Source organism: Rhipicephalus sanguineus, chromosome 3 (assembly GCF_013339695.2).
Source record: "Rhipicephalus sanguineus isolate Rsan-2018 chromosome 3, BIME_Rsan_1.4, whole genome shotgun sequence".
NCBI classification, from domain to species: domain Eukaryota; kingdom Metazoa; phylum Arthropoda; class Arachnida; order Ixodida; family Ixodidae; genus Rhipicephalus; species Rhipicephalus sanguineus.
In genome coordinates, this window is record NC_051178.1 from 199,365,363 (window position 1) to 199,384,217 (window position 18,855).

General features: G+C 43.3%; 1 long non-coding RNA gene across 1 annotated transcript; it reads left to right on the forward strand.

Annotated features, from left to right (window-relative positions):
- The first annotated feature begins 846 nt into the window (after nt 1-846).
- On the forward strand, nt 847-17,762 carry LOC119388064 (uncharacterized). The gene is made up of 3 exons (XR_005182614.2): nt 847-1,219; nt 3,478-3,788; nt 17,539-17,762. It is a non-coding gene; the product is annotated as an uncharacterized LOC119388064 (long non-coding RNA).
- Nucleotides 17,763-18,855: the final 1,093 nt, after the last annotated feature.

Sequence of the window (18,855 nt, forward strand, 5' to 3'; positions counted from 1 at the left end):
CAGCTTTATTAAAAAATAACAGAAAAATATTGCCTTGCTTAAAAATTTGCAAAAATGTCAACACTTGAAATGCAATTGTAATTCTAGCTGCATTACAAGAGATGCTCATAAATGAAATTAATCAAATGAATGCTTTACATATACTGTAAAATTCTGAGCAAGCACGGTGAAAGATAATTGGACAATGTGGAGGGGGGTCCTCGTTTGATCGCAGACCAAAATTCGATGTGGTGGTGGAGAAGAACACCCATCTGTGCTTCTAATGAAATGCTTTATTCAATACCCCACAGGGGCGCCTGCGCAAGCAGGCGTTTGGTGAATGGCGTCACTACGGACCCAAGCCAACAGGGGGGTTTCGACCCCCTCCCACGCCTCGCCATGCTTGGCTTTGCTGTGTCCGAGGAAAAGGGGATCCTGGGTGTTGAGCCGACGCAGGGTGATTGGACCTGTAAGGCCCCCCGGCAGAGGCAACACACCCCTTTGGCCCCAGCTTCACGTAGACGGCACCCCTGGGCTGACCCACCCAGAGGAAATCGGCAGTTGTATTTTCCTATCTCTGTCTCCACATTTTCGTCTTTCTCTCTCACTTTTGATCTTTCCTGTCCTCTTCTCTCTTCAATTTACTTCCGTGTTTCATGGTGGCAAGGGTTAACCTGGTGTGAATATCCAACCATGAGTAGTTAGATGAGGTTATAGTAACAGCGTACGGCTGGCATCGTGCACGCTTGTTGACAAGTCCAGCCGTGTCCCCTTGTTGGGCTCCATGGTGGGCGGTTGGCGCTGTTGCCAAACACTTCATCTTTTTATGGCTTCTCAAGCATCCACTATTTTGATCAGTCTCGGAAAAGAGGCCACACCGAGGCAACTTTTCATTTCAACACACAATCCAAAGTATCCTTCCAAAAGTACCATGTCATCCAAAGCGAAGGCACACCAGTACGAAAGCTATCTCCATTTTTGGTGGCCAAGTGCCTGAAAGAAAGAAATTCGACCCAAGTACAAAGTTTCGAAAATGTCAAGCGGTCACCTGCTCCTAGAGCTAGCCGAAAAAGAACAAGTATCAAAGCTCTCCGAACTCGCCCGCATTGGTGACACTACCGTAACAATTTCTGTCCACAGATCCCTTAACACCAGCAGGGGAGGAATATCTGAAGAAGATTTCTTAGGCCTAAGTGACAAGGAGCTCCTCGAGGGGTTTCAGGATCAAGACGTCATAAAGGTACAGAGAATCGTCATCCACCGCAACGATCAGGAAGTCCCCACAAAACACGTCGTACTTTCCTTTGGAACGAGCGAAATGCCCACCTCCCTCGAGGCAGGCTACGTGAAAATAAACATCAGGCCCTATATTCCTAATCCTAGACGGTGTTTTAAATGCCAAAGATTCGGTCACGCATCCCACTCATGCAGGGGAAAAGAAACATGCGCAAAATGCAGTGAAAACGACTACACAGCCATAAACTGCGCATCATTGCCACTTTGTGTGAACTGTAAGGGGGATCACCCAGCATACTCCCGCTCATGCCCATCCTGGAAAAAAGAAAAAGAAGTAATTGCTCTCACCGTCAAAAAAAGATCTCGTTTTATGAAGCGCGGAAACGGTTGTCGTACCTTTTCTGCAAAAGTTACACTGATGTGACGCAGTCGGGGGCACCATCACAGAGGCCTCAGACATCCTCCGGGTCCACACAGAGTGGTCCAGTTGTGACTCCTTCCGCCCCCGTCATGGAAGCAGCGTCTGCTGCTCCATCCACCTCAAAGGGCCCTCAGACTCCGGTCTCCCTGGGCCCTAAAATCACTCGAATGCCAAGGCCCGAGATCCACGTCTCAGCGCCGAACTCTCGATCTTCCAGCGCCTCTGACAGGGCGATGGAGATCGACTGATAGTGTCATCGACACCGAAGGACATGCGCTCCCTGGAGCGCGCCAAATGGACAAGGTCCCAATAACCACGCAAAGCAAGCGATAATCATAATGATTATCGCATTTGTCTGTAGTTTAAGTTCTTAATAATGCTAATAATATGTGTATGTGGTTTGTACGTGTGTGTCAGGTAGCGCAGTTGTCCCTTTTGTCTTAATAATGTCACCTATCATCTTTTAATTTAATCGAACAATCCCCACAGGTATATTTGCTTAATTTTATTCCATCATGGCTTTTATCATACATTGGAACTGTAGAGGATTAATGCATAATTTAGGTGACTCAAAGGACATCATCAATAAGTTCTCACCAGCGGCTTTCTGCCTCCAAGAGACAAACCTAGGTGCAAAACATGCTCAATTTCTCAAGGGCTATACAGTTGCCCGAAAGGGCCGTGAACGCTGTAGCAGTCTGTCAGGAGGAGTAGCTATTGTTTTCCAGGGTGGCACTCCTACCAGAGATGTCCAACTCAGTACATCTTTCGAGGCCATAGCAGTCACCATTTTATCGTACAAAACTATTACCATTTGTACACTTTATATCCCACCCCACACCCATTTTACCACTAAAAACCTAGAAAATGTAGTAGAACAGTTACCAAAGCCATTTGTTTTAGTAGGGGATTTTAATGCTCATTGTACTCTTTGGGGTAGTGACAAAGCCGATCAAAGAGGGCAGGTCGTTGAAGATTTTGTCTTGTCAAACGATATCTGCCTTTAAAACACTGGTGCTTTGACCTACTTTTCAGCAACCTCACGCACTTTTAGTTGTTTAGATCTTGCTTTGTGCTCACCATGTCTTTTTAACGATCTTAAATGGGAGGTCCTCGACACGTCATATGGTAGTGATCACCAACCTGCCATCATCAAACTCATGTCATCCCACCAAACTTTATCTAGCAAGCCACGCTGGTGGAAATTGATGCTCGCGAACTGGCCGCTTTTTACAGAAAATGCAAAGCTTGAAGAAATTTTCTCATCGGAACTTTCTGTTCAGGAAGTTAACAAAAAGTTCATCGAAATTATAATCTCAGCGGCAGAAAAGGCGATACCGCAGTCATCCGGCTTTGTGCACATTAAACTAAATCCTTGGTGGACAAGCGAGTGCACAGAGGCAAAAAACCAACAAAATAAGTCCTGGGGAATGCTATGAAGATACCCCACCTACACCAACATCATAAGCTTCAAACAGGCAAAAGCCAAAGCACGATTTATTCATAGGCAGGCGGAAAAGGATTCGTGGCAGAAATATATATCATCAATTAATAGTTCGGTCACACCAAAATGTATCTGGGACCAGGTGAGGAAGTTTAGAGGAGAAGACTCATCGTACACAATACCACTTCTTACAAGTCCAGACACAAACAGCACTACAAGACCAGGCCAACCTATTAGGCGAACACTTTTACGAGGTATCATCTTCAGGGAATTACACAAACGCTTTCCTCAAATACAAAGAAACGTCTGAAAGACACAGACTGCCGACACAGACTGGGGGCGTGGAACTGGTGCGGATATGACTGCACCGCTTACGCTTACGCTGTTCTTTCTGCAGGTACTGCTCCGATCAACCACAAGCAAACCAGTTTTCGAACTACAGCCTGATGACTTATCAGCTCAGTTTTTGCCGGACGGTGAACCTTTGTTCAACTGCTCGACATGGGAATCAAGCGACATTGACCAAAACGACGGAAATCAACGAGTGTGCCTCGCAGCTGAAATTGGCCGCTGCCGGTCAACCATCCGTGGACTGATCGCACAGACGACTGCAGCCTACAAATAGCACAGATCTTCACTCGGCGCTTGGGGCATGGAACCGGTGCAGATATGACTGCACTGCTAACGCTTACGCTGTTATTTCTGCAGGTTAGTAAGCACTCTTATCGTGGTTACTTAGTATATTCCCTGCCGGTTCCACCCCCAGTGGCATTTTCAAGTGTCTCTAGTCATTCGCTACGCGATGTTCGTCTGTACCGAAAACGACGTCATTTTGTGCTCTTTCGCCGCATTGCATTCTATTTGCTTTTGTTGCTTTTGTGTGGGGACGTAGAATTAAACCCGGGTCCTTCCGACATACTCCTGCAACAGCTCCTAAGTGGTCAGCAGGAGATAAAAGACAAACTTAGTGCCATTGAGAAGTCACAAGCTGAAACCAAATCAGCAATGGCTAGCCTTACTTGCACGCATAACGAAACTAGAATCGACCATAGGTAAGATGGACGAAATAAAAAGTTCAGTTTTACAGTGTAAAAAAACCTGTGAAAATCAGGATACGAGAATGCACTCTCTTGAACAAAAAGTGGATGATATTGAAAACCGTAGCAGGCGGTGTAATTTAATCTTTTTTGGTATTGAGGACACAGACAAGAGTGAATCATATGACATAGTTAAAAAGAAATTGCTAGAGATATGTTCTTCCACTGTGACATGCGATAATATTACAATCGAAAGGGCACATCGCTCAGGCAAGTTCACTGGAAACCGACCTCGACCAGTTAACGCTAGTTTTGCTTTATTCAAAGATAAGCAAGCTGTTTTGTCAAATGCGAAAAAACTAAAGGGCTCCAAGATAAGCATATCGGAAGAGTTTTCTGCTGCTGTTAGGCTAAAAAGAAAGCGTTTACTGGAATACAATAAGGCAAATAAAAAGGAAAATGATAAAATATGCCTTAAATTCGACTCCCTGTACTTAAACGGTCTCAGGTATATATGTGGGTATTTGTAAGAAGGTTGTGCAGCATGGCACGATGAGCAGGATTTGTTACATAAAACAAGTAAAAAAATACTGTGCGTGTAACACATGTGTGGTGTATTGCATCCCTTTAAGTTGTGACAAGTTTTACGTTGGACAGTCGGGTCGATGTGTCAATGTTAGGTTGAGGGAGCATGAAAATCTTCTACCCACAGGTATGGGTGGTAACTTGCCGCTGCACTGCAAGTTGTGTGGTTGTTCGCCTCTGTTTGATAAGGTGACAATTTTAGGTAAAGCTAAGACGCAGCGAGAACGGGAGATTATTGAGGCATTCCATATCTGGAAACTTGGTCCAGACAAATGCGTTAGTGCAGCTTCGGTTTATCTTACCAGGAAGGAATTTTTGTTTCTAGCACAGAGGTGTTCTGCTTAGATTAGCTGTTTGTGCTTTTTGGGTTTGGGTTGATTGGTTTTTGTTTGTCAGTTGCGCATGCGTCGTACGGTCTGGGGGGGGGAAGGTTTTTCCGAAATAAACGCCAGTTGTTAGTGCCACGTCTCTGCGCTCTGTCTGTGTTTTCTGCCGCTCTGCTTTTTCCGTTTTTCGACGTTTTGTGGCTTCTTTTGTAGTTAACTAAGTATGTACCAACTTGCCCAACAAGCAACTCTCCTGAATATATATTTGATGAATCGCTAGACCAAGTAAGGCGTGCTGACTGACTACGGTCGACAAATAGGTCACTGCTTTCAGTATTGATTGTGAACTGTCGGAGCATTAGGAGTAAAACGGACAAGTTTGCTGCCCTTCTAGACATGACTCAGCCTTCTGTGGTGCTGGGAACAGAATCCTGGCTTGATGGAACCATTAGTGATACGGAAATCTTTCCTGAAAAATATATTTCTTATCGGAGGGATCGTAAATGTCGTGGAGGTGGTGTCTAATAGATGAAGCGATTAACTCTAGGGTACTGTAAATGGAAGTTAGCCACAGCCAGGCTGTCTGGGCTCTGATTAGACTTTCAAACGGCAAAACTGTCTCTCTGTGTTCGTTTTATTGTCCACCAAGTAGTACAGCTAATGTTTTGTATGAACTAATCGATGCGGTTGAAACTGTCAAAACGGACACTGGATAATAGGAGGCGACTTTAACCTCCCAGAGGTCAATTGGGCTCATCACGGGCCCACATCGAGCGGGCAGAGTGAATTAACCAGAGCGATTATTGAACTATGCGGCACTTATGACTTAACATAGATGGTCTTGCAGCCAACCCGGGGAAACATTATATTAGATCTCATGCTCACAAACACCCCCACAGCTGTGAATTCTTCTCTGGTACTTCCAGGCATTAGTGATCATGCTGTTGTTCACTGCGAGTTAAATTTACAGTATGCAAAAATCGCAAATTGCACTAGACGACGGATCTATAGTTATCAGAAAGCCCGTAAAAGTGATATTGAAAGTTCTTTGGATGCATATTACGATGTTTTTGAAACTTTAGTGGAAACCAAAAATGGGGGAGATGAATTATGGAACATGTTTAAGCTAAAACTTCTCGAATTATGCGACCGATATGTGCCGTCATGGATAATGACGCCACGGCGCAGCAGATCTAAGCCGTGGTGCACAAAGGAATTGCGTAGCTTAGCCAGAAAACAAGCAACCGCTTACACTGCATACAGAAAAACACCTTCATCGCACTTGCGCAAAAGACTTGAGGTAATAACCAAGCACATGAAAAGTGTGTTAAGCATACAGAAAAAGAAGTTCTTCGGGTCTTTTGGAATAGGAATACAAAGAAGTCCTAAAAAAACTCTGGCAGCTAGTCAAACTGAATGGCAAAGATAGTGTCTATTCCTCCACTTGAACTAGACGGAAACTTACTTCATAGTGACATTACAAAAGCCACACATCTTAACCAATATTTTAGCTCTGTCTTTGCTGGCCGCTCAAGCGGCGGTGCCATTTCAGCACAAACCTGTGTGAGTGGAGAGCAAATGGAAGATATTGTTTTTGATCAGCGGAGCATCCAGAAATTGTTAGAGAAATTATGTGCCTCAAAGGCCGCTGGTCCGGACGGCCTACAATCTGTTTACTTTCTATGTGCACACGTTCTGTATCAAAATACTTGTTTGTTATCTTCTCAAAGTCACTGAGTGAAAGTGTCTTGCCGGATGATTGGAAACTTGCTTATGTTGTGCTAGTGCACAAGTCTGGCCCGCGCAGCATTGCGTCAAACTACCGGCCGATCTCACTCACTTGCATCAGCTGTAAAATTCTAAAACACATCCACTTTACAAACATTATGAATCGCCTGAAAAAATTACTCCTTATTATCGCCTCAGCAACATGGATTTCGACCTGGGTTTTCTTGTGTTACACAGTTGACTAAATTCACACATGATTTGGCTAGTGCACTGGATAACGGGTATACTGTTGACTGTTTGTACTTGGATTTCCGTAAAGCGTTTGATTTAGTATCTCACTCATTACTGATTCAGAAGCTGTGCTGGTACAACATAAACTCTACTGTTATTGAATGGATCAAAGCATATTTGAACTTCAGATGGCAGATCAGTCAGACTGCGTATTATACAGAGTATTAAATGGAATGCAGTCCGATCAAGTGGATGTTACTTCAGGTGTGCCGCAAGGGTCAGTGCTGGGGCCGCTTCTTTTTCTTATGTACATGAATGACATCTGTTGTGGTATTTCGTCCAGACTCCGAATGTTCGCAGATGACTGTGTATTATACAGAGTTATTCATACCGTAGATGATCACACTGGGGCCGCGGCGGCTGCATTTTCGATGGAGGCGAAAATGTTTGAGGCCCGTGTACTTAGATTTAGGTGCACATTAAAGAACCCCAGGTGGTCGAAATTTTCGGAGCCCTCCACTACGGCGTCTCTCATAATCATATAGTGGTTTTGGGACGTTAAACCCCAAACGTTATTAGATGATCACACTGTGCTACAGAACGATTTGGATTTGATTAGCACCTGTTGTAATATTTGACATTTGCGACGCACTGTTTTAACACGAAGACACACGAAAAACGACAGGTAGTACCCAGACGAGCGCAAATTTAGTACAACCGCTGAAGGGGCGACCAGAACAAAGAAGCCCGATGTACTTGAAATAACAGCTAGAAGGGCCATGGTAGGGGCTAGTTGGTTGTACATATTTGACACTTGCGACGCGCTGTCTTCGTGTTAAAACAGCGCGTCGCAAGTGTCAAATATGTACAATCAACTAGCCCCTACCATGGCCCTTCTAGCTGGTGTAATACCTGGCGCATGGACATAAACGTGAAAAAATCTGTTTATATGTGCTTCACTAGAAAAAAGTGCTGTAATGATTTTAGTTACACTATTAATGCAGAAAAACTGGCAAAAGTGTTCGACCATAACTATCTTGGTGTTTATTTTACAGCAGAATTATCCTGGCGTCGCCATATCGAGTATGTCACGTGCAAGGCTTCAAGTGTTCTAGGTTTTCTTAGAAGAAATGCAAGAAATTTACCTATTGCCGCAAAAGAGCTCTTGTATAAAGCCAATGTTAGACCAATACATGAATACGCTTGTTGCGTTTGGGACCCTTGGCAGCAAGTAGACATTCAAAGGATTGAAAGAATTCAAAATTTAGCTGTGAGATTTGTTCATGCTGATTATACCCGCCACTTTAGCGTGACCAGTGCAAAGGAAAGCCTTGGATGGGAGTCACTGCAGCAGCGTAGGCAATACATAAGGTTAAAATTTTTTCATAGTATATTCCTAACAACACTGGTATTAACCGGGATTTTTACATGCACAATCCTGATTACGTCTAACCCCGTCTTGATCATGCCTACAAGATAAAGGAGATAAGATGTAGGACGAACTATTTCCTGATGGCGTTTTTTCCCCAGAACAATTCACGAGTGGAACAAACTGCATCACGACATTGCCACTGTTATCTCCCCTGAAGTATTTGCTTCCTCTTTACAGAGCTCGTATTGTAAATAGTCCTCGTGATCCCCTGAGGGGTATTTGCTAGGGGTGTGCGAATAGTGAAATTTTACCTCGAATCGAACTGAATCGAATAGTGCCGAATAGTGGCCAAAAATATCGAATACCGAATCGAATATCGAATACTAAAGATTTTATTCAAAATTTAAAGAAAGAACAGAGAAATTAAATTCTGCTCATGTCCTTGAGCACACACAGTGGTCAGTGACTGTTACCGCAAGGCTACAAATTGTCATGCAGAAACACAAGTTGCTCCACATGACCTGGCTTCAGGCTCTCTCGCCGCGATGTCACGGTGTTTCCCGCAGTCGAAAACATGCGCTCACTTGGCACCTCCGTAGCAGGGATGGGTAGGTATCGCAAAGCAATCTTGGCGATTCCTGGATACAGTAAAGCTCCATGCACTTTCCAATATTTCAGAGGGTCATTCTTCCTTGGGATCAGTGGCTAAGTGAAATATTTTTGAACTTCTTGACTATAAGGTGTGAGCTCATTGTGCTGGTTCTTTTCTGACACCAGCTGTTCGACAGTCTCCCAGACTGTTCCCTGGCCTTCTTTGCTTGCGGCATGACTTGTCGATGGCTTCGGATTTTGAAAGTGCTGCGATGGAGAGTTCATGCGAGCGTGTCGAGCAGTAATTTCGGCTACCAGCAGCTCAGCAGCCTGTGACTGACTGCATGAACTTGTGCAGAAAATAGATTTAAACCTCAGATCGCATAGTGTCGCGAGCATCAGTTCCTTTCGTTCTGTATAAAGAGGGAACCGTGATTCCAAGCTCTTCAACAAGTTCTTAGCAAACAAAGCTGCTTCGTTTTCAATGTTACCGTGCCTTTTAAGGACCTGTTCTGTCCCGTAAAGAAATGGCACAATAGATGATATAGTTCCATACTTCTGGCCGCTAAGATCTGTAGTCGCATCTGCAATAGGCTGCAGGATCTGCACTAAGCTTGCAGCAACATTCCACTCACTTGGGGACAGGCAGCTCACACTTGTTTCTGATGTTGCTATTTTGAGTGAGACAGCGTCTCTTAGCTGCACCAAGCGGCTCAGCATTGCGTGTTCACTATTCCAATGCGTGTCCACATCTTGAGTGAGACCTATACTTGGCAGCTCCATGCGCTTCTGGCAGTCCTTGAGCCGGCGAGTTGCCTGAGCGCTGTGTTTATAGTGCCCCACTAACGCTCGTGCCTTCTTGCACAGTGATGAAACCACCGGCGTTTCTTCTTTTGCGTCCTTTATTGCCAGTTGCAACGTGTGTCCCAGGCACTGAAGTGGGATCCATTCCATCTGACGCACGGCGGCACGGATATTCCGACCATTGTCTGTCACCACATACACAGGCACAGTGCCGAGGTCAAGAGACCACTCCTTGACGATTTCGGTCAAGCATGCTTGAATATTCACAGCTGTGTGGCTTTCTTGCAGGTAACAACACGCCAGGGTGAAGGCCTTGACTGCGAAATCTTGGGTCATATAGTGGTAGGTCAAGGAGATGTATCCTTGATTTGCCCTGGATGTGCACATGTCGGTTGTGAATGCGAGCGACTCTAATCCTTTTGTTATGTCCGACGCGATTTGTGTCTTGAGTGAGTCAACTGTGCGTCGGTACAGCTCAGGAATTACTGTTCTTGAAAACGTAGTTCTGTGCGGGATCTTGTACTGAGGCTGGAGGTGGCGGATCAAGTCCTGAAATCCTTTATTCTCCACGAACTCGTACGGCTGGAGGTCTCGAGCGATCATGCGCGCAATGAAAATCGTCGTTTCCTTTTTCGCGCTTTCGGACAGCGCACCTTTCGCTTTAGTCAGATCCAGCAATGTTTGCTGGCTTTTCTCCTTAGGCTTCGGTTTTTCCTTAGTCAACTTCTGGAGTTCCAAATACTGCATGTGATGCTTGCTCCTCAGATGATTCACGAGCGGGCTTGTAGTGCTTGACGGTGTCCTCAGAGTCGAACCGCACTTCTTGCAAATAGCAGAGCACGGAGTTGCCTTGTCGAAAAAATTCCAAATGAAACTTCTTTTTTTGCCACGGCAATCCATGTTGCAGAACGCGGCACATAAACGCTTGATGACTAAAGGTGTGCTGCTGACAGCTGCAGTCACAAACGAGCGCTTAACCGCACACAAGCTACTGCCTTCAAACGACAGCGCGTTATCACGACGCCAACGGATTGTCTCGACAGAACGTGCGCACCGAAAAAAAAAAAAAAAACAATTACCAAAAGGTGCCGAGAGCACGCCCCCTCACCCTCTCCGCAGCTGAGGAGAAACAAACATTTTATAAGAACAGCAAACTGAGGTTCTCGTGGCTAGAGCCCCTTTTTCAGGGCCCCACTGGCTCGAGCAACTCGCTTGGCCTGGTAGCCGCTGAGACAGCTAACTCCCGCGCAATGTCTGGAAAGATCCAGAAATCAACTCGGCTACCACGGGCGCGTCTGCCCGTCGACGCCGGCCAGACGAATGTGCGAGGAGGTACTCGCCCTTTCCACAAGCCTTCACTGTGCTGTGAGCAGATCGGTCATATTGATTCCTGAACCCAGGTGCAACCCAATATAAGCGCACGGCGACGGTTGTGCAGACAGGGTGTGAAAGAAGATTTAGATTTGTGTCAAAGTGTTTTACGGCGCTTGCGGCATACGCGACCGAACTACGCAAGAAGTCCGTGTCTTCGTTTCGGAAGTGAAGTTCTGAATGGCTTGACAGTTTTCTCATGTTTTTTTTTGACGTGTGGAAATTGCATAATCTCCTTTACTATAAACATGCACTCGCTTTTGAGCCAGGATACCAGCGAAAGTTTTAACCGAAGGCCTACTGTAACGACGTTAGCATTAGTTTTAGGCACACCACCCTAACCAAGTTGCACCATTTGCCTTTGTCACGTTTTAGATATACGTCCTGTCGAATTATTCGAAACGTCGAATACTAGCTATTCAAAAATCTAATCGAATTATTCGATTAGGTATTATTCGATTCGAATTCGAAACTCGAATATTCGCACACCCCTAGTATTTGCTTGTGTATTTTTAGTACTAAAAATGTTTTGCTTTTCTTTTGTCCATTTGGCTACTTGCTGCTGTACATTTATTCAATTACCTGCTTTTGGTTGGCTATGTTTTTATTGTACTCCCCTCCCACTGTAATGCCGAAAGGCGCTGTGGGTATTGTAATAAATAAATAAATAAATAAATAAATAAATAAATATAAGTGCCTCAAAGGAATTCTATAACCATGATCTCACATTAGAATTGAACAGGGTACTTTCTGCTGGTAAAAAAAACAGCAACAGGGCCTGACCATGTGCACTACACAATGCTGGCGCACCTATCCCAGGCATCGGCGGAGGCACTTCTCCAATTTTTTCAATAAAATATGGAATCTGGTTAATGCCTGAAGATTGGAAAAATGCAATAGTTATACCTTTCCTCAAATCTGGTAAACCCCCAACATCCCTGAGTAGCTACAGGCCCATTGCATTAACAAGTCTCGCAAAAACATACAAAAGCATTATATACATAACTTACCTTCATTCTTGAAACAAGACACCTTATAGACTCACACCAGTGTGGATACAAAAAGGGCTGTTCAACAACTGACCATTTCGTGAAACTGGAACACGAAATACGAGATGCATTCTACACAAACAGCACTGTCTCGCGGTATTCTTTGACTTAGAGAAAGCATACGATACAACTTGGCGATATGGAATTCTCTGAGACCTAGCTGACTTGGGGATTCGCGGAAGAATGTTGAACTGCTTATGTGATTTCCTGTCAAATAGAACATTTCAAGTACGTCTTGGCACAGTACTGTCACGAATATTTGTCCAAGAAAATGGTGTACCACAAGGGTGCATTCTGAGCACAACTCTCTTCATAGTTAAAATGAACTCCATTAACATGGTCATACCACACACAGTTATGCACTCCTTCTACGTTGACGATCTACAAATCGCCTGTTGTGCCTCGAACCAATCATCCTGTGAGAGGCAACTCCACTTTACCATCAATAAGCTGACGTAATGGGCTGACCACAATGGTTTTCGATTTTCCACACATAAAACTACCGCTGTTCTCTTTGCGCAAAAACGAGGACTATTCCCTGACCCTGTTCTTAAACTAAACAACATCGAAATGCCAGTAAAACAATATAAATTTCTAGGAATTACATTCGACCGAAAAACTCAACTTTCTGGCAAACATAAACGCATTAAAAACTATCATAATTCATATGGCGTAGCGCACCACGACAGCAACAGAGAAGAGGGACGCACACACACACCGCTAACTTGCAACTAATGGTTTATTTGCGATCACACATGCCTTTTATACAATAAGAGTGGATCGATAAAATCGAGATAACAGCATGTCAAGATACAGCACAAAGCCTGCACGTGTACCACTAATCACAACAATCTGCACCACCAACGTCAAAGCGATGATTCCAGATACATCTTTTCTTTAGCTGACAAAGCTAAAGATGGCACACTCACACATTTTTCTTTCTTTTTGTTCATTTCGTAGGCTTCAGTTATTTCCCGCGTGGTTCTGCTGCAGGCCCTATCGAGAATACGGGTATATTGAACCATTGGGGCGCAACCACACCTCTGACAGTGAATTCCCAAATGACCAGATAGAGCTTTTTATACATTGTACTGGTGTTCCCTAAGTCTTTGGTTCACACACCTTCCAGTCTGGCCTATGTAATGCGTTCACATGTCAAAGGGATACAAAGCACAATGCCTAGACTGCAATTGACAAATTTTTCCCGGTGCTTGATCATACAATCCCGCTCCCCGCTACTCTCTGCATTTACCTTTTTGCACATCACTTGTAATCGTTCGGGAGCAGAAAAAACCACGTCCGCACCTGGCCTTCCTCACTATCCTTTGCAAATTATACGAAATGGCGTGCATTTAGGGCGGCACTACAGCAACCTTGGCTGCCTAGTAGCGGCTGCCTGCTCCCCGGCGTTTGCCCTTCCCTTCCTGCTCACATTTTCGGTTACGGCGGTCAACAGGCGCATGGGATAACCAGAATCTATTAAACATTTAGCCTGGGCCCACAAGCTTGCATCAAGCTTGTGGTGACACGACTTCATTAGTGAATTTTGAAAACAGAAATTAATCACAGCACGCTTTACCAATTTTGAGTGAGCGGATGTAAATGGAAGAACCGGTTTATTTCCTCACGGTTCATAGCTCCAGCACACTACCGCCGGCGAAAAATACAGACCGAGGTTTAAAAATCTTATTGAAGTTGTCTTTAGCTATTTCATGCACCAGCACTAGGGGAGATAACTCTGTCGCGAACACGGTTAGAGTTTCTGAAACTACCGCATCAAAATTGTTACGTTCATTATTAGCATCAAATAGTCGTCTATGATCCTAAAAACAGCAACAACATCCGTCTGCTTCACACGCTCTTGAAGGCCTGGCTAGGTTAAGGACAAGGCAAAAAAAGTGGATCTAGACATATTTTTCACGGCGAAAACGCATAAAATTGACTGCCCTTTCCGAGTGATCATTTCAGAGAATGAAAATGGCAAAAGTGCATTGCTTTGTTTCTACATAAGTACTTGAAGTCGACTTCTCTTGACGATCCTTTTTTGATGAAAAAGTCGGAACAGGTGCCAGATTTTTTCACAGGCAAGGAAAAAGCGAATCATTTAGCATTTTCAATCGATTTCAAAGATCTTTATTACACCCTTCCTCAGGTCGATTTGATGGCACGTGTGTCCGAAGGTATCGACAGAGTAGATGCGGTTCAATTCCAAAATGCTGCCACAAAGTGTATACCTAAACGAACTGAACTTAATCAAGCCACTTATCTTACGTTTTGAGGAGTACTGCCGCACATATGTCATCCCTGAAGAGGCACTAAATGTCGCAAAGAAACCACCAAGACTGTCGCCATGGTTCGACTTGGCGCAGCTCTGCGTTTTGTCATAAAGCCATCTAAAGTAAAATACACCCCATCAGAACACCTAATCCAGGAATTTCGTGCACTTCAGGGTAAATATAGGGATTATGCCGAATTTTACACAGATGGCTCGAAAACAAGAAACCACATGGGTATTGGGATCGTGACTGGAAAAAGTGCCCTTAGTGTGAGAGTACATATTATTTCCATTTTTACAGCCGAAGTTTACGGCTTATATGAAGCAGTTCGGAAAATCATTGCTGGTAACCACAAGAAAGCAATCATATACACAAACTCGTTAAGTGCACTGAAATCCCTGCATGTTAAATCCGAGTGTGAGCCATTAGTTGGCGACATTTTAAACATGGTGTTTTTAAATAGCGTAGTAATTTCTATCCATTTCTTCTGGGTGCCAAGTCATGTTGGGATACCGGGAAACGAAAAACCAGATGAATGCACCTCTTTGGCAGCACACAAAGCACTCGCAAAAATAAAAATTCCACTGAAAGACAGCCAAAGAACAATTCGTCAAACACTGTTAGCGAAATGGCAGCAACAGTGGGACTCGTGCAAAAATAAGCTCCATGCGGTAAAGCCTGTACTTGGAGAATGGAAGACCTGTCATCACCAAGAATGCTTTGTTGAGGTCATTTTATACAGACTCCGAATTGGGCACACACACCTGACACACAACTTTCTACTCACAAAAGAAGAACAACCAACATGTGAAAAAAATGCCAACAACTGTTAACACTCATACACATTCTAATCTCATGCCCCGACGTTGAAACGCAGAGACAAAAATGCTTCAGCAAATTATACAAACAACACATACCTCTACACCCTACTTTTCTTCTAGGAGATCATCCTCTAGTACCATTGTCTGATGTGCTAAACTTTCTTAAAGAATGTGGTTTTTTAAGTAAGCTCTAAAACTGCATCATATCACTGCCCATTATTGAACACCTTGTGACTGGCGCAGCATAGCCTCAGCTGCTTTTGCGCCATAAAAAACGAACTAACCAACTAAGCTTTATTCAATACGCATGCACTTACTATTTTTAATGAACCGGAGGGAACCCTCGTGTGAAATTTTGTACGTTATGACAATGGGGGAAAGATGTTCTTCAAATGTACCAACAATTTGTGACAACTTGCAATGCAACCTTGAGTCAACACACTGTAAAGGTACTAAGAAACTGTGCACATATCTAGAGACTCCCAAAACTAGGGTTCGTAGAATCCACTACTGCAGTAGTGTATAGTTGAGGACAGCTTGGAAAAAAAATGGTGAGGGGTGAGGGGGCTTGCTCATTCTTTGGCGCATATTTCCAGTCTCTCGAAAAGGGGAAGGGTGCGCTTGCTTAGGTAGCGGTGCTTGCTTGGTATTTTACAGTAGTAGTTTCCGAGGAAATTAGTCTTAAATGCACCTTAAGGAGGTATAGGGCCTACCCTGTGCCCTTATGTTTAAAAGCTTGTTATATGTGCCAGGTAGGAAAATTTTAAACACAAATATTTTACTATGTATAACTTGCAACCTACTCATATTCAAATCCTAAACTCATTATAAGTTTGCTTCAACTTCGCTTCACACCAAGAAAGAGACATTCCTGGTATAACAGCACAAAAGGCCACTGTCAAAAGGAGATGAGACGACACTAGCGCAAGTGATATTCGCACAAAGTTCTCGTTCGTAAACTTGTTGTGCAAAGTCGTTGGATCATAATAAAAATGCTCGTTTTTCTTTGTAATATGTTATATATTCAATTCTAACTACTTTACTTCAAATTATTCGACCAAATTGCTTTCCTTAGAACCTCACATTTACTGTTTGCCAATCACTAGACTTGGGAGTTCCTGCTTCTTCTGGCTGGGCTGGACAAGTGTGTGAAGAAGTGGCCGAAAATCCCATGCATGTTTTCTGACAGAGCAGACTGCTGCAGGCCTATGTGTTACATTTAAATGTTGAATGGGAGAACTGAAGGTTACCCAGCATACAAATCGTCAATTTTCGTGCATATTGGGAATTCACTGTGAGCAGGACTGGACATTTCTAATCGATTTCCTGTATTCTTAGTGCAATGAAGCTATCTGTAATGTTCTGGTAAAAGTGTTAAAGCGAAAGACTTTTACTTGAGGTGCTGCCTCACATTCTTGAAAGTCCTTGCATTTTGGCCTTCAAAACTTGCATAAGCTTTGAAAAACTGAATTACTCATAAGCGCTAGTTAAGCTAGAACTGGGTTATCTTCAATATACCTCATCCACCAGAATCTTCTGATGGTCTCGTCAAGCCTCGCCGATGCCCATGGGGTGTGGAAGAAACCAAATAATGCAAACAAAACAGTTTTTATTTCATTTGTGTATTTATTCACTTATTTATAAATATAAAATCACCAAGTTGGTTTTAATGGCTTTGGTGCAAAAATGACATACATAGCAGTAACAACACACTATTAATGCAAATTGATCTCTTTTTTTGCTTGCAAATGGTGCTTTCATTGCTTATTGAGCCACCTTTGCTGCTTTTCAATGCACAAGCACTGTCAATCATTGCCACACACCTCCACATGGCAGTCCTCCATGCCCATGCAGCATTAGAAAAATGTGAGCCACGTTAACTGAATAGCGTACGCCCATAGTTGACTTGTATCTCCATGTGCAGTGCCCAATAGATGTGCTGCTTGCTGAAAGTATACCTGGATAAGCTTAGTGATAGAAATCTGTGTCATCAAGAGCACAATTTCATCAGCAATGCATAGCGCTGTGTGCATTTTTTTCTGGGGTCCTCTCTTTGGTGTGCTGCTTGTGTGCTTCTCTGTGTTTGTATTCAATTTTATGCCTTCTCTTTGACTTGTGTTATGGTGCTGACATATCTGGGATTCCTGATTGTTTCCATTTCCTCATTTTCCTTTGAAAATCTCTGAGAAACTCGAATAAAAAGTCACTAGAGAGCAAATCGCGGAACTCGGTACTTAAAAACGTTTTGGTATCTCCTCCACTTACAGGCTGACCACCAAAACAGTGTGAATATGGGTCCTTAGGAGCTTGAATGCCACCAGGTACCAATGCTCTGCTCGTTGTGGACAAGTACGACGAAGACAGCACCTGCCTTTGTGCAATACTTCTGAATGCTTCTTCATTGTGACTAATGCAAAACTGTTGTGCAATTTAACCTTTGTTTACTTCACTAAAATAATAAATGAGCCCAACTATTACAAGAGCAAGCCTGGAAGTGTGGAGACTTCATATTACTACTTTGACTAAAAAATAATAAAAATATAGTTTTTTAATGCAGGAAGTTCTTGCTTTGGTTTATTCCAAAACAAGCCAACTGCATCTCTTAAAGGAGTGTTGACACCTAAAATCGGACTGTAACTTGACATGAAAAGGACTCCAGCATAAGTTTTTAGTGCTTGCAAGGAATGCCATAAGGATTCTTAACCGTTTGACACACTATGTACACAATTATGTACACCACTTGATTTTGCTATTTGTATCAACTAGGGGCTAAGAAACATGAAGATATATCGAGCTTCGGATGAATTGAACTTTCTGCGTAATACATTTCTCTTCATTTAACTTCATTTTGCAGTGTACTGTTGCATATTTATTTATTTTTATTTCATTTACCCTCAAGGCCATAGGGCATTATAGAGGGGAGTGGCTACCAAGTAGACAAGAAATAAAATACAGCATGAAAATAAGTTATTCAACAAACAATAAAGTCATCATTATACAATGTTAGCTGCGTAAGGACAAAAGGACAACGAACACAATACAATAGGAACATGATACATAACAATACATAACATAATACAATTGCTTATCGCAAAATATTAAGTTTGTCGGAAAAGATGGCTATTAGTAATAGTTACTATGTCTTCAGGTAGGTAGTTCCAATCTACTGATGTAGGAGGTATGAATGATCGATAAAAACACTGGGAGTTACATAATGCGATGCCAACCTTATGACAGTGGTTGATGCGATGGGATATGTAATGAAGATTGAGGTTTAGTTGGTCATGCAGGGTGGGATGATGGAATAACTTGTGAAATGTAGCCAAACGGGATATTTTCCAACGGGATGCAAAAGAAGGAAGGCCTAGACTGGATTTCATTGACATCGTACTGGCAGTGCGATTATAGTTAGAAAGTATGAAACGGACGGAGTTATTCTGTACTACATGAAGTGAAGTAATCAAATTATCGTGGTAAGGATCCCACACAGAAGAGGCATATTGAAGTTTGGAACTTATTCATGTTTTATATAAGAGTAGTTTCAGTGCAGATGGTGCTTTTGAGAAGTTGCGACGTATGTAGCC